The sequence below is a fragment of the Aedes albopictus genome, chromosome 2, assembly GCF_035046485.1.
Source record: "Aedes albopictus strain Foshan chromosome 2, AalbF5, whole genome shotgun sequence".
Taxonomy (NCBI): Eukaryota; Metazoa; Arthropoda; class Insecta; order Diptera; family Culicidae; genus Aedes; species Aedes albopictus.
In genome coordinates this window covers 480,739,349-480,754,558 of record NC_085137.1, presented here as the reverse complement: position 1 = coordinate 480,754,558, position 15,210 = coordinate 480,739,349, and the positions used below count along the sequence as shown (strand labels likewise).

The window sequence follows — 15,210 nt, the reverse complement described above, 5'->3', positions numbered from 1 at the left end:
TTCTAAATTATCACAACTTCTTATTCCTTATTTTTTCCATCGAGGAATAATCCGGAGATTTAAAATGGAGTGTAGACCATGCAAATGTTGGTGATTCAGTCAGAAAGTTTTCATTGAAATTCTGTGTGGATTTCTCGAAGTTTCAAAATATGTACATGTTAAGATTTGCAGGTTTATCTCAAACACTTTTTTTTGAGCTTCCTTTAGAATTTAAGAAGTTTCTACAGGTTATTGAACTCTAAATCTCAGCAATATAATTTAGTTTCGACTACTCTATGCATTGTTGCATAGAGCAAAAGTTGCTGTAATTACTGTTTGCGTAAGACACTGAGAAATATAATCTTATCTCAACAATAATCTAAGAAAAAAAAATACTTTATCTTAAGTTAAGTTAAGATTCTTAACAGAACAAAACATTTTATAAAACACCGTCTTCAACCAGAGATTAAACTGTCTGAGCGATCACTAACATCAGGCGATGGACATCACACGAAACACCCAATGTTCCAGTGGAGAATTTTCAGTTTGACGAAAATTTTTCACCGACTGGAGCGGAAATCGAACCCACACTTCCACAAACATTAGGCTCAATTAAAAACAATGTTTTCATTTTTTGTTAAATTTTTTGTTTGTATTTTATAAAAATCTATAAAAAAATTGTTATTCATGAAGTTATTAATTATAGGTATTTAAAGAAATGTTAACGAAGAAAAAAAAACATTATTCAAAAAAAAAAAAATAAAAATAAATTTTCCGTTTATTTTAGAAATATAAAAAAAAATTCGGATGTCCACGTGGACATCGGGGGAGGGGGGTAGGGGTCAATGAAAAGTCCACGCTTGTCCACGGAAAGGGGGGAGGGGGTCAAAAACTCTGAATTTTCTGTCCACGTGGTATATGGACGGCCCCCAACTGGGACAAAGCCTGCTTCTCAGCTCATTGAACACTACAACAGTCTTAACTGAGGGCTTCCTCTGCCAATGACTATTTTGCATGTGTAGGGTAATTATTGTTCCCTTCGTTGTGGTAGTACCTAATGTTGCGGTAATGGCAATTGAGCACTTTTTCGACTAAAATGTTACCAAAGGGCATTTTTAGTAGATGTATTATGCATAAAATATGAGATTGAACTTTTTGTGTGCTTAAGATTTGCCCATACATCTATTTTAAATTATTGCGGATTGTGCCCCGTAATAGACTCACGCGCGGAAAATTTTGACCCACCAAAATATTCTCCCACCGCTTTTCCCATAGATTGGGTTTTGTCATTGCTAACGAAAACAACATTGAACGCACGCTCTTGGTTGGTGCAATGAATACATGGTTCGTTTAGCTGCTAAATGCCATGCAAACTGACGTGTGAGTATTTTTTTTTTCTTCGAAGATTTGCTCGAAGGTCTATCAACGAATAAAAAACGCAATAATATTTTCCTTAATATTTCTGCTGATGTGTTGTGGCAAGCGATTAAAGATCGAAGACAGTGAGAAACGATAGTTTTCATATTTTTCCAAGCAAATTTTGGATAGAAAACTACCGACTAATGTTTTGAAACCCTTCATTAGATGGTACGATCATATTTTTTTTTGAATTAATTTACCTTATTACTACAACGATCGCACACTTACCCTAGCACTCACGATGATTCTCTATGCACAAAGAAGTGAAAGAAATTCCCATTACCTGGACCGATCGTGAATAGAACCTGTCACCCTCAGCATGGTCATCTCTCTCGTTTGTCGGGTGAAGATCACTGCGTCCAGATTTTAGAACTATTGTGATATACCCTTTTGCTGTGAGGTACGCAAGTTATCTCAGTAACATGTTTGTCACTGAGATACCTTGGTATCGACTGAACTCAAGACCATCTATTATTGATGAATAGAGATCCTGAGTTACAGTATGTGACTCCCCCATTATGGCGAGACTAGCTTTATGAAGCCAACCACGTCCTTGGGAGATTCAGCATGGTCATGCTGAATACATACGCATTTTTCGCTTTGGCTATATGGGCCTTCTGTAACTCTTGTGCAGAGTTTAAAATTTTCATTTTCATTGAGTGAAATTCAACGTGAATTTTAAAAATTCTCAACTGAGGGATCAAAATAAAATTCATTTTGGTGAATGAATTTTTTCACCTATTCATTCATTTTTCTGTCACTGACAATTTTCACTGAGAAATAAAACTGGACCGTAACTCCCGATTATACTTCTAATCACCTCAAAACTTGTGTTTAGTAGTTAATTAGAATATTAATTTTGTTCTCTATCTGTCCATTAAGCCGAACTGTGCGTCTGTTAACAGAAATGGGACATTTTACGATGTGCGAAAAAATATTCGTGACAGAGAATTGAATGAAAAAAGAGAGGCATTCAGCTGACAATGAAAGTGGCCAAACACGAATGAAAAAATGAGAATGTCAAAATTCACTTTCAATCTTCGATTTTTTTACTCTCTGCTCTTGTGTGATTGATTTTGGTCATATAGGCTTGATATAAAATCTACACCATGAACTTCATAAAAAAACGGAATCCCTTATGAAACTCTGTTTGCTCCTTTTAAACCTCCTTCAAAGGATTTTCTTAAACTCCTCCTCCTTATAATATCCCCTTCTAGTTAGAATTAGTTTCAAAATATCGTGATCACTTTCATAAGACAGTTTCGAACGCCAGCCTCGTGCCAGTGAAGGCTTCCTGCTACAATAATGGTCTGTAACTTTCATTATAGACAAAATATTGCTCCAATCTTTATGAAATTAGGAATTTATATTGTAGGTATACTTTCAGAATATGCAATAAAGTTTTCATTTTATTTTTCATCCATCTAATCCCTTGGTAAACCCTTAAACACATATTTAGTTCTCGAAACAAACCCCTAAACCCCTCGTTAAGCACTTATGATTCTCTTGTAATCCCCCTACGTTCTGCCTAGGTCCCTATCAAATCCAACTGGAACCTCCAAAGGTCCCCTTAATATCAAATACTATAAATCCACTGAAACCCCCCTTATAATCCTCTTTCCAATTATCCTCTTTAAACTCATCCAAACCCCTTCATCATGAGTCGTATTTGACCCCCTCCACTTGAGATCTCTTCCTGGAATACGTTTGACTTCTACCCATAAACACTTTTTGAACCTTCTTGAAATCATACACTACCCGTGATAAGTACCGACTCGTTTGAAAGGTATTGCAACACTCAGAATCAGATCACATCACAACCCCCTATAGCGACCCTGAAAGACCCCCTGAAATGCCCCTGGATCTTCCCGCCCCCCATCCAAACCTCTTTTGTCCCCCTGAACCCCCCTAAAACGCCCATGAGACCCCCTGAGGCACCCTAGAAACCCCTTGAAACGCTCCTAAGACCTCAAAATACCCCTGACACCCTGATGCATTTTCTACAGCACCCTAGAGATCTTCTAGAACCCCTCTCAAAAGTTCCTGAGACCTCTAGGTATCACCTTGAAATCAACTGGTACCCCCTTATTATTATTATTATTATTATTATTATTATTATTATTATTATTATTATTATTATTATTATTATTATTATTATTATTATTATTATTATTATTATTATTATTATTATTATTATTATTATATTTTATTAATGACACTTTACCAACTAAGTTGGCATTCGGGTCCACAATGAGGTATCCTCTTAAAAACCACCGAAACACTCCTGAGATCTCCATGTACCCCCTGAAACCCGCTTTGTCCCCCTGAAACGACCCTGAGACTCCCTAAAACGGCCCTGTAACTCTCATGAGACCTCAAAGTACCCCCATTAAACCCTCTTGGACTCCCTGGAGCGCCCCAGAGACCCCCTGGAAACCGCTTGAAACGCTCCTGAGACCCCTAGGTACCCCTCTAAAATCCACTGGGACACCCCCTAAAACACCTCTGGAACCTACCTGAAACCCCTGAAACACCCCTGACACCCTCTTAAATGCCCCTGAGAACTCCTGGAACTCCCCTGAAACCCATTCCTGAAGCGCCTATGAGGGCCCCATGAAACTCCTGAAACCACCTAAGATGACTGAGATCCCCCTTAAACGTCCCTGAATCCCTTGGGATAGCCTTTGAAACGCTGCCTGAGAAATCCTGGTACCCCTATGGATCCCCTTTGGGCCCCCTGAAATGCTCCTGAAGCATCCCTTTCTCTCAACGATCAACGATCAAATCTGACTATACATGTCAATAGTTGCTCCTCCGTGATTGATCTGCGCTGGTACCAATTGCACTGAGATCCAAATCCCTATTGGTCTGGGACACTCCACTTATTCTCACAGTGCAATTTAAGCAGCTCATACATTTTTGATCAATAACGGCGCCGGCCAAGTCCTTTTAGTCAGCTGGGAAGGAAAAGGAATGTTAGAGTGTGCTGGTTGTTGCTACTAGTAGAGAACGCGAGAGCATCTCTGTGTCGTCACAACCCGCACGGACTGGGGTATTTGTTAGACGGAAATGATGGGAGATCTGGGAGTTATCGTTGGGTCGGTGATGCGATCCATGGATAGGGGATATTTATAGTGTTCGTAAGGTGATAGATTGTCTGGTACCTATGTAAAAATGAGCATATCCAACTAGTTCTGTCTCGCGATCTCGATGAGATAGAAAGTTCGAGTCTTCGATAAGGCTGTTGAGAAGGTCATTATTATTATAAAGGCAATTAGTTTGGATCGCAATTCTACCGTTAGGTGACGCTAGTAAGCACTGTCTATCTAGTTCTATCTCGCGATCTAGGTTGGATAGAAAGTTGGAGTCTTCCGTACAGTTGTTCAGAAAGTCATTGGTATCCAAAAGGTAAGCGATTTGGTTCGCCATTCTACCGCTAGGTGGATCCCAAATAACGCAGAAAACCACTTTTAAAATCATAATTTCAAAAGATGTATTACAACTGTGATATAAGTGATTCAAAAAACATGTAGTGTAATTATTGGGCTTTATTAATGTTAGCCGACAACAAACAGTAGAAAAAATAATACAGGCTGCGTCTAGTATTAGATGTGTACGTTTCACAAAGATATAACATTAATAGAATAGAACACCATGCAAATAAACCCTAATAGCAGTAATGTTTACATTTGTTGTTTGTTGTTGTGAATGTTGCGAAGAGTCTTGAACATTTTCAAATTATATTGCACGCATGTTGGATGTTGATTCCCAAACGCAGTAGACTAAAGCCTGTATCCGCAATAATCGGGACACAAAAGTATGGCTGTAGCTCTGCAATAAATTAGTGAAATTGGCCAAATAATTGACTGAGAACTCTTTGGTGTATGTTTATTATTTGTGCCAAATTTCATCAAAATCGATGCATTACTTTTAACTGTAGATGAAAAACAAACAGACGTGGTTTTAAGCATTTTGTACAATCATGACCAATTTTCATCCGCATAATAGATGGTTCTTTTAAGCTACCGTTTCAAGTTCTATGATGATAATTATGAAATTTCGTCAGCAGTTATGATACTTATAGATACACTTTCTTGAAAAATTTCATCAACTTTGATCAATTGGTTTGAAAGCTACTGCTGTTGATAGGTGTTAGTGTTAGGGAAAATTTTTCGTGTTTTTCATGTGCGATGTTTGCCTATTCATAACTTTTGAATTTCTCTGCTAATTTTCATGAAATTTTGACAGAAGGCAGTTGATTATGTGTATATTTTGCTCGCAAAATTTTAAAATTATTGGTATAGAACTTTCAATAGTACAATCAAAACAATGAAGGGTGTTAACTAATTGATTTCGGAGGGGCTAAAATCACATTCAGTCCCAATAAATGTTTCGACTATAAAATTGTTGATAGTGCATCGATTTTTTTGAAATTTTGCCTATGCAACAAATGTAGATTGAGAGGTTTGTGTTAAAAATTTCAGCCATTTCCATTGCAAATTTCAAAAGTTACAGCGCTAACAAGCAAAACTAGGGTCTGTACAAAATTCATTGGCGCACATTCTACTCTCTCATTGCTACAACAAAAAGTACTACTCCGATTCACATGAAATTTTGTAGGTGAAATGAACACATCTTAAGATGTTATTAGGCCAAATTTGAGCAATTTTAATGTATATGTTGCAGAGTTATAGCTGTATTTCTGTGTCCCGATTATTGCGGATACAGGCTTTAATTAAATATGGATTGCAGCGAAGCTGCCGTGATTTGTAGTTGAGTCGGTAACAATCAGAAAGACCCCTGATGGGACTAGATTCAGAGATGGACCCAACCAACAAATTGGTTCACATTACTCAAATATAACTAAGTGCTAAGTAAACCCTTACTCGATTACAGGAGATCGTTTAAAGCTGAGACGAGACTCGCGAAGACGGTCTTCTTTTTGTCCACTTTGTTATTGTTTTCTTCTTCCTATCTGTGTTGACATTATGTTTTGGGCTGGTGGTTCAAACACGTACGTGACCGCATCACCTCACATGCAGTGTGACTGAATCCCATTCACGCACAAAATCATGTTGAGGTCAAATTTTGCATCGCCAACAATCGCCAAGCAAAGTAATCATTGGAATATTTTGTTTTCAATTTATTTTTGACAGTACAGGAGAAGAAAATGCTGCTCGGAGTGAATTTTGGCTTCAGAATTTATCTCGGATAGCAATACTTTCCTCGTTTTAGGTAACGTAATCAAACGGGCTACAACTGACAGCTCAGTTGGGCTGCACTTGACGTTGCTCTTTTTCCTCTTCGCGAGTCTCGTCTCAGGTTTAAAGTGCTCAGATTTGCTTTATTCGGACATACGTGCATTTTGCGAAAACCATTCTGCCATAAACAACTGCAGATGAATTGGTCTGAAGTAAAATATAACTTCAATTATAACTGTGTTTTGAGACCAATGTGATTTCCTTTTCACAAACAATAAACATTAAAATAAGAAAAGGAATTCATTTGCGAGACTTGATATTTCGACCAACAGCTCTGTATCCAGATTCTTTACCACTGAGCCGTTTATTTAATGTTGTAGGTCGCTGAATTTTAGCAAATGTAAGTATTTTACGGACTGGCCAGTGGACACTTGGTGCACTCAGGCAAATAAACCTAAGATTATCAAGGTCTAACTTATGAAATGGCCTTTAAAAAATTCATAACGGCTAGAATGAATTTCATAATGTCGATTTATGGCGCAAAATCGACTCACAGTTTGGCTTTTATACACATTTAGCAACACGAGATTCTCAAGCGTCGATAGCCGCGTGGGTTGGGCACGAGCTCAGTGATCTCGACGTTCATGGATCGATTCCAGTCTGCATCATTTCACGATTTTTCTGCTCTTTTCATAAGTTTATCTTATGTAATTAGGTCGTAATAAGCATGTTCAATTTTCATAAGGTATTCTTATGGCATCCATACTTTACAGTTATGGCTAAATTTCATAAGGTATTTTGATAAATTTCGGTAGTTTACTTCGCTGAGTGTGGGTGCGGATTAATCGAAAAACATATCAACACAAAACCGAACCGAACTTGTGTCAATATATACGATCGTCCGGGAGAAAAATCTTACCTAATATCGACACTAATGGAGTTGCACAATAAGGCTAGCACTGGCGTGGATCAGCGGTAAAAGTAACCTGGATACCCAGGTAGGAAAATAGATGGACTATCAGTTGAATTCACTTCGATTTCAATTTCAAGTCTTTGCGAACATCACCACCGCAGTCTTTGCCGCCACAATCAGATTCCCCCTGTATAATTTCAGATTTACAAATATGAACCTATAAACAATCTAACACTATATATACATTACAATATAATCGCAACAAGTGCAGATGAGATTATATAAAAGTGCTATGTAGTTTGAAGTTACGTAATTGTTCATTTGTAGTTGAAGTCTTGGTTGAAGTTATACATCACGTAAGTCATAATTGGATGAAATAGCAGGCTTCGTAAACAATTTAATTTGATCTGTTGTTGCATCTTTTATAATTTCAACTTGATCTGCATTTAAAAACAATTTTAAATTAACATCCTTATGTGATCTCTGGTTTGCTGGGGAGTCACGTTGGCTGTCACCATTTCTCAGGTTGCCAAAGACGTCGGCCAGAAAAAGTTGATGATGTATTTGATCACGCAATCCGTCGGATTATTTAAGTTGAACATGTTGTTGATCTATTAAATATAACTTGAAAATGGCTTTTTCAGTCTCGACAAAATTCAAATACTGCTATTTAATTTCGTCCAACGTTTCGGTCGCAAAGCAATGGTGATCGATCAAGCGCGAGGTGTCAAATTCCAGTGCGGTAAAATTCCGGAAGGGTTTTTCCACAGTTACCGAATTCCAACCGTTAACTGCTGTGAGGGAAATTTCATTCCGCTGGACAACCTTTGTTCAACAGAACACATTGGACGAAGAATCTGTGATAATTGAGTCCCTGATGAAGGTCCTATATGCGACCGAAACGTTGGACGAAATTAAATAGCAGTATCTGAATTATGTCGAGACTGAAAAAGCCATTTTCAAGTTACATTCCATCACAGTCGCAACCAAAACTGATCTATTTAATATGCCAATTCTCCCAAAATCCCTTGTACAGTTGAAATTGTTGCTCACAAACTATCCCGGTCGTAACCGATCTGCCATTGCTGGAAGTCCACTCGACACTAGCTCGTTCAAATCGGATATCAATTTACATAGTCTTCAGCCGCTTTTTGGCATGTTCAACTTGTTCTAACATGTAATCCCGATAAAATGGAAGTTTCGAGTTTTCTAAAAAAATATATATGTGAATATCGTTTACATTGTAGAATACCTACCAAAAGCGGCTGAAATGCGAACCAAACTGCTTGGATCTGGTTCGAAATTTTACCGCTAAGGAGAGCTAATAATCATATCAAATTGAATATTTTAAACTAATTTTGATCTCGGATGAAAAGTCTTACGAGACAAACAATTTCACAAGGTTGGAGGAGACTTGGTTTCGAAAAATCGGGAAAATTGCCTTACGTAATAAATGAGCAGCCTTTTATTGAGGGGTTATATATGTTGAGGTGCTTGAAAATAAGGGAAAATCCTTAATAGAGCACCTTGTGGTGTTTTTGAACGATTAGTGTAATTGAAATTGGTTTTATTTTGGAAACGGGAACGGGTTTTCCGTTCTTTTCGTCCAAAGAAATGTATTAAAATGTGAAAATTCATACGAAAAATATTGTGCGTTCAAGGACAAAACACATAAATTGGTTAATATCGGTTAAGAAGTGCTTCTGCAATCGTTATCACCGCATCGACGTTTTTGGAAAAACATTATGCCGAGATAATTGCGTTTAACATACGTTTAACAAAAATCTATTTCATGGCACCAGAAATCCTATTGTTTATCTGGCTTTTGATGTTTAAGCCTCTAACTCTTAAGAAAACGCCGCTATCTTGAATTTTGAGCCTCCATTTTGGATTTAAGTCCGCAGTATTGGATATTCTGGTCGCCATTTTTGGACTCCGGACATCTTCCCCATACCAAATATACCCATATTGTATGGTTTTAGAGCCTAAAACTCCATTAAACAGCCTCCATCTTGAAGTTGGAGCTGCCATCTTGAATTTTAGACCGCCATCATGCATATTCTGGTCGCCAGTTTTGGACTCCGGAGTCCGGACATCTTCCCCATACCAAATATACCCATATTACATGGTTTTAGGGCCTAAAATTCCATTAAACAGCCGTCATCTTGAATTTGGAGCCGCCATCTTGGATTTTAGACCGCCATCTTGGATATTTTGGTCGTCATTTTTGGCCTCCGGACATCTTCGCCGTACAGAATATACCCATATTTCATGGTTTTAAACAGCTACCGTCTTAAATTTGGAGCCGCCATCTTGGATTTTAGACCGCCACCTTGGATGTTTTGATTGCCAATTTTTGACTCCGGACATCTTCCTCATACCATATATGCCCCATATTGCATGGTTTTAGAATCTAAAATTGTATTAAACAGTCGCCACCTTGAATTTGGAGCCGTCGTGGACTACCCAGACAACCAATTTGCACGTATAATGAAGTTTATGTTCATGTTATACGTACTTTTATGCGGTAAAGTTACATCGCATAAGATGCAGTGAAAGTGCCTTATGCGTACAAAAGTGGAGGCGCTATACGTGCATTGACGGAAAAATAATAACGCTATATGACTTTAGGCGATATCTTATGCGATGAACGGTGTGCACTATTGCGACGTAATATAGCATCTTATGCGACTTAATAATAATCGAAAAAAAAAACAATTCTTGTCACCTCAGTATCGAGCTAAGAACCTTTGGATTATCGAGCCACACTTCACACTTAACACCAAACACCACTTATGTAACACACTGAGTAACCCTTCAGCGCGCGCGCTGTTGTAAAAAGTACAACACTCCCAAAAAACCTCGCTTTTCGTATACAGCGCGAGCGCGATGCAGTTTCGGTTGCTTGATGGCGCGCGTCCTGGAAGGTTAATTTTCATTACATTCGAACTCACCTCAGTGTTTGTTGGAATGCACTTTGTTTCCCTGGGATGTACCGAACAAGCGATCTGGAGCTCAAATGACGAAGCGTGATTTCTCACACAGGTATCACCTCTGTTAATTATTAGGTCAACAAGTCAAAAATTATGACTTTTTAACTTGTTTTGTAACCATAATGCTGACTGCTAACTTTCTTGTAGCTTTTTGGCACTCAAACAGCACCTCTTTCATTGTTATCACATATCACATCGCAATATACCAACGTTAACAATTCTAGCTTATGCGAGTTTGTATGCACATTTTAACGAGTTTATTTTTACTTCTATGCTATTTAGATTGTACACTAATGCGAGTTTAACTGACATAATAATAAAAGTACCAAGCGAAGTCGTATAATCATCGCAGTACGCAATTATGCGAATTCAATTGACACTTTGCGAGTCCGCTCGAACTCTTTTGCGAATAAGTAAAGTTCGTCACAATAAAACATCAGAGTATAGTCTACTACGATGTAGTTATACATTATAAAAGTTAATTTGCACTTTTATATGATTTTACCAGATACATCGCAATAAGTTCAAAAAATAACATCATTTGCGATGAAAATTGTCCCTCAGCCGTATATGTATGCGATAGTGAGTAAAAATAGTACTTTATACGATGTACAGCGTACATCCTTATGCGATTTCTGGTTGTCTTGGTATCTGGTCCGCACAAAATTCGTCAACCATGCTAAAGGTTACAAAAATCACCGCAGTTTGATGTGTCGTATGATTGGGCTTGGTTCAGTTTTATATACGGCCAGTTCTACCGGTGCTGGTTCGGATCACTGAAATGGCCATAGCTCCGGAACGCCTTGACCGATCCGGTCCGGACCATTTTGAATAGCAAACAATGCGGTAAAATTCTGGTTCGATTCGAGCTATATGTAATCCGAAAAATCGGCCAATGGGAAGTGCCCTAAAAGTGAGTGACCGTTTTTGTACACAGACATACATACACACACATACACATACATACACACTAGAGTGGGTCAACGTTATATGGAGAAATAGAAATTTGATCACATCAACCAGGTACAAAACTTTTTCAATCTAAATTAGCGTCCAAAACAACAGTGCAAAATTTGGAAGCAATAGGGCACGATCGGTGAAGTACTAGATTTGAAGTAATGAGCTGAATTTTTGTATGGTGAAAAAATCAATTCTCCGTTTCTGCAATTAAGTGGTGGGAAAAAGCGTGGGTATTATGATTCCTTGCCTAATTTGATTTTGATTTTGATCAGCACTTGAACGACGTGGAGAACGTAGGCACGGGAGCCCACGGCAACGGAGGAAACGACGACGCCAGTGCAGCGGAGAACGGAAATGAACCAACTCCCACGCTGAGGGAAGTTAAGGATGCCATTCACCAGCTCAAAACCAACAAAGCAGCTGGTAAGGATGGTATCGCAGCTGAACTCATCAAGATGGGCCCAGAAAAGTTGACCACCTGTCTGCATCGGCTGATAGTCAATATCTGGGAAACCGAACAGCTACCGGAGGAGTGGAAGTAAGGGGTAATCTGCCCCATTCACAAGAAAGGCGACCACTATTTTGAATGCTGCCTACAAAGTGATATCCCAGATTATCTTCCGTCGTCTGTCACCTAAAACGAATGAGTTCGTGGGAAGTTATCAAGCCGGCTTCATCGACGGCCGGTCGACAACGGGCCTGATCTTTACCGTACGGCAAGTCCTCCGGAAATGCCGTGAATACCAGGTCCTAACGCATCACCTGTTCATCGACTTCAAAGCGGCATACGACAGTTGCGTCCCCATATTCCGCATTGCGATTGAAATTTGTATGGAATTTAGTATGGGAAAACGTACTTTTTTTGCCGCTTGTACAATTTAATCACTTACGAATCTTATTGTGCTAGTTTTCCTTAGTGAAAATTGTTTTCCTCGAGATTTGTTTAATTATACTGGTAGTTCGGGTGCTACGCTCGTACTAAAAGTGGCTGTATCGTGTGTTTTGTTGCACATTGTGCAATCGTTTGGTGGAAAGTGTAGAAATGGGCGCTTGAAATCAGTTTTTATGAATTTGATTTGTGTGTTATGATGTGGGTTTAAAATAGTGGTTGTCGTTTTCGTGTCGTCCGATGTGGTTGTTATCTTTAGCGATTGAAGCTAAAACGGATATTAATTATGAAAAGTGAAAGGTTGTGCCATTATTGTGCCTGCTTGATTGAATTCCGGGTTCCATGAGCGAGAAAAATCTGACAAATCTGGCATATTTCCCGCAAAAGTACTTGGTAGGCTAACGGAAATTACAGCTCTCAAGAAATCAAGAATAAAAAAAACAATATTTATTCAACACAAATTCTAGTGAACGCAAAAGTTTGGCTAAGTTACTTACATCAAGTATTTTCTTGCTTTATGTCCGCACGGAACATGAAACATGCAACCAGACGATGTGCAACCAGATAATTTGGTGAGTTCGTTCCAATGTGGATCAGATTTTTTTATCGAGCCATTACCATGCATATGTTGTTAATTTCATGATAAACCAAATCGCATAACTTAACCATACTGAATTCCAGACCATTCCCGTATCAAAATCCCATCTCTTTTCTTTTTAAGAGGGCGTCGGTGAGTCGCTGGCATCTCGATAAATAGGTATCATTCCTTCCCTACCATCCCTTCCCATCCACATAACGTGTTTCTTATCGTTTCAAAGAGCGATCAATGGCGCTTAAGCCTAGGCTTGTTAGCCAGGACACAGTGGCCATCTCTGACGCAAAAAGGCCCACGGAGTGACAAAATCTCTTAGCTATGTCACTCTCAACGTTGGTGTTTAAATACACTAAAACACTTACACTCACACCTACACATCTACATGATCTACTTAAATACACTTACACAATCTGAATCTTGCCGCATCACTTCCTTATAGTGAATCCCAAATCAACCTATTCCAAATATCGTCGCTGACCTTTCATAAAGTAGGTGTCATAGCATCACATCATTTCCTATCCTCGTAACGGAGAAGATGGACGTGGCCAGCAATGGAAGTTTTCATGTCTTTTTTACTTCAACCTCTGATTGGATAGCTGTTCCTTCCCAAATAGCATTCCATAAGCAATCGGAATGGAAGTATTAAAGATATAACATGACAACTTTTAGTATGCAATCTACGAATTACTCTGTTATTTACCACGCAACGCAACGAAACGCAACCTCAACATATATAGCTCTTTAACTTTAAGTAGAAGAAAATCGGGTTAATTACTGTTTCTTTTAATTCCACTGAGAATTTGCATCTTTTGACAGATACGTATTTCGACATATTTTTAGAGATGTGGTTCATTTTTTGTGAACGACTACTTCAAACGAATTTTTTGTGGTAACTTTTTCTGATTTTTTTAATGATCTATATCTCTAAAAATGTGGCAGATAGAATAAGCGCTGGTACGGTTAGTTTTTTTTCCATTGCGTTGTGAAACCGTCAACTTTTCACTTAGCAAAAGAATGATAAATCGGCCTACTTTTTATTCACCAAAACAAAAGTGCCGAAAAGTACTACTTTTCGACTCTTGTGTTGAATAGTTGTACTTTTCGGCACCTTTGCCACATACATTTTTCGTACATTATCGTGTCTGTAAAGAATAGCAGGATGGACTGCGTGCTAAATATAGATGATTAGCCATGATACTCAATCAGAGATTGTTCTATTGAAGTATGTTACCTAAAAAAGATTCTATTCAAACAGTATTTTTCGCAATAGCAAATAAATTTGTATGCAACTCGTTGCAAAATGATGATTTTTTCAGCACTAGTCGTATTTATCCAACTTGGCAAGCCTCGTTGGATAAATGTACGACTCGTGCTGAAAAAATCATCATTTTGTAACTTGATGCATGAATAACTACAGGGTGCGGCAGGAAAAAATGCGAAAAGTTCAAGGCACTATTACACGCTAAATATGGGATATGTATGACTATTTTTTCATGACAGTGTATCAGTCAATGTCTATATTCTAGCACTGAAAAATAAAAATGAACATATTTGATGTTTAACATGTGATAATGTAGGCCTAATAAGCGGATATCAATAAACTGCGCGCCCAATGGTCATTAAACAAAATGACTATAACAGTAACAAAATTAGCTCAAATTCGATGAACAACCAGACCACACTGATCCAGAGTCATGTAGTTTCACATACCAGATGAAATAAGTACATATATTTGATGATATTGTAGAGAAAATCAAAAATTTTGTTTTATCAGATGCGAAATTTAGCGACCTGTGCGATTTTCTGCGGTTTGAAAATTCTGGTTGTCTTCATCTTCAGGCGCCGCCCTGTAAAGGTTAGTGACCAAAATGGGAAATTTTTTAATTAACTTTTCAGAAAACTAGCCTATTATAGATCATGGAACGTTGAAACATAGTTTGGTTAATGTCAAATGGACGAAAATAAGGTTTGAAGTTGAAAAACACTTTCGCATTTTTTCCTGCCGCATACTGTATTTTACAATCACATTCTTTACAACTTTGCTGAAGACACCAACATGCTATCATCAATTGTGATAAAAATTTAAATTTATTTTCACTTATAAGGTTTTTGACCCCATTTCCGGCACCACAGGTAAACAAAATTGTGCATTACTTAAATTCACAACGAAACGACCGTTTTCGTCCACGTCTTTCATCTGAATCAGATACCTTATTGCATGAACTTGTTGTTATTGTTGTGAAGTTTTTCTGCCGGAAAGT

The 15,210-nt window shown here is 38.1% G+C and overlaps 1 protein-coding gene across 1 annotated transcript in view; it reads right to left on the bottom strand.

The window, feature by feature from the left end:
• LOC109413982 (clavesin-1) overlaps positions 1-15,210 on the bottom strand; it is a 65,676-nt gene that overhangs the window by 6,020 nt on the left and 44,446 nt on the right. The gene's annotated exons all lie outside the window — the stretch shown is intronic.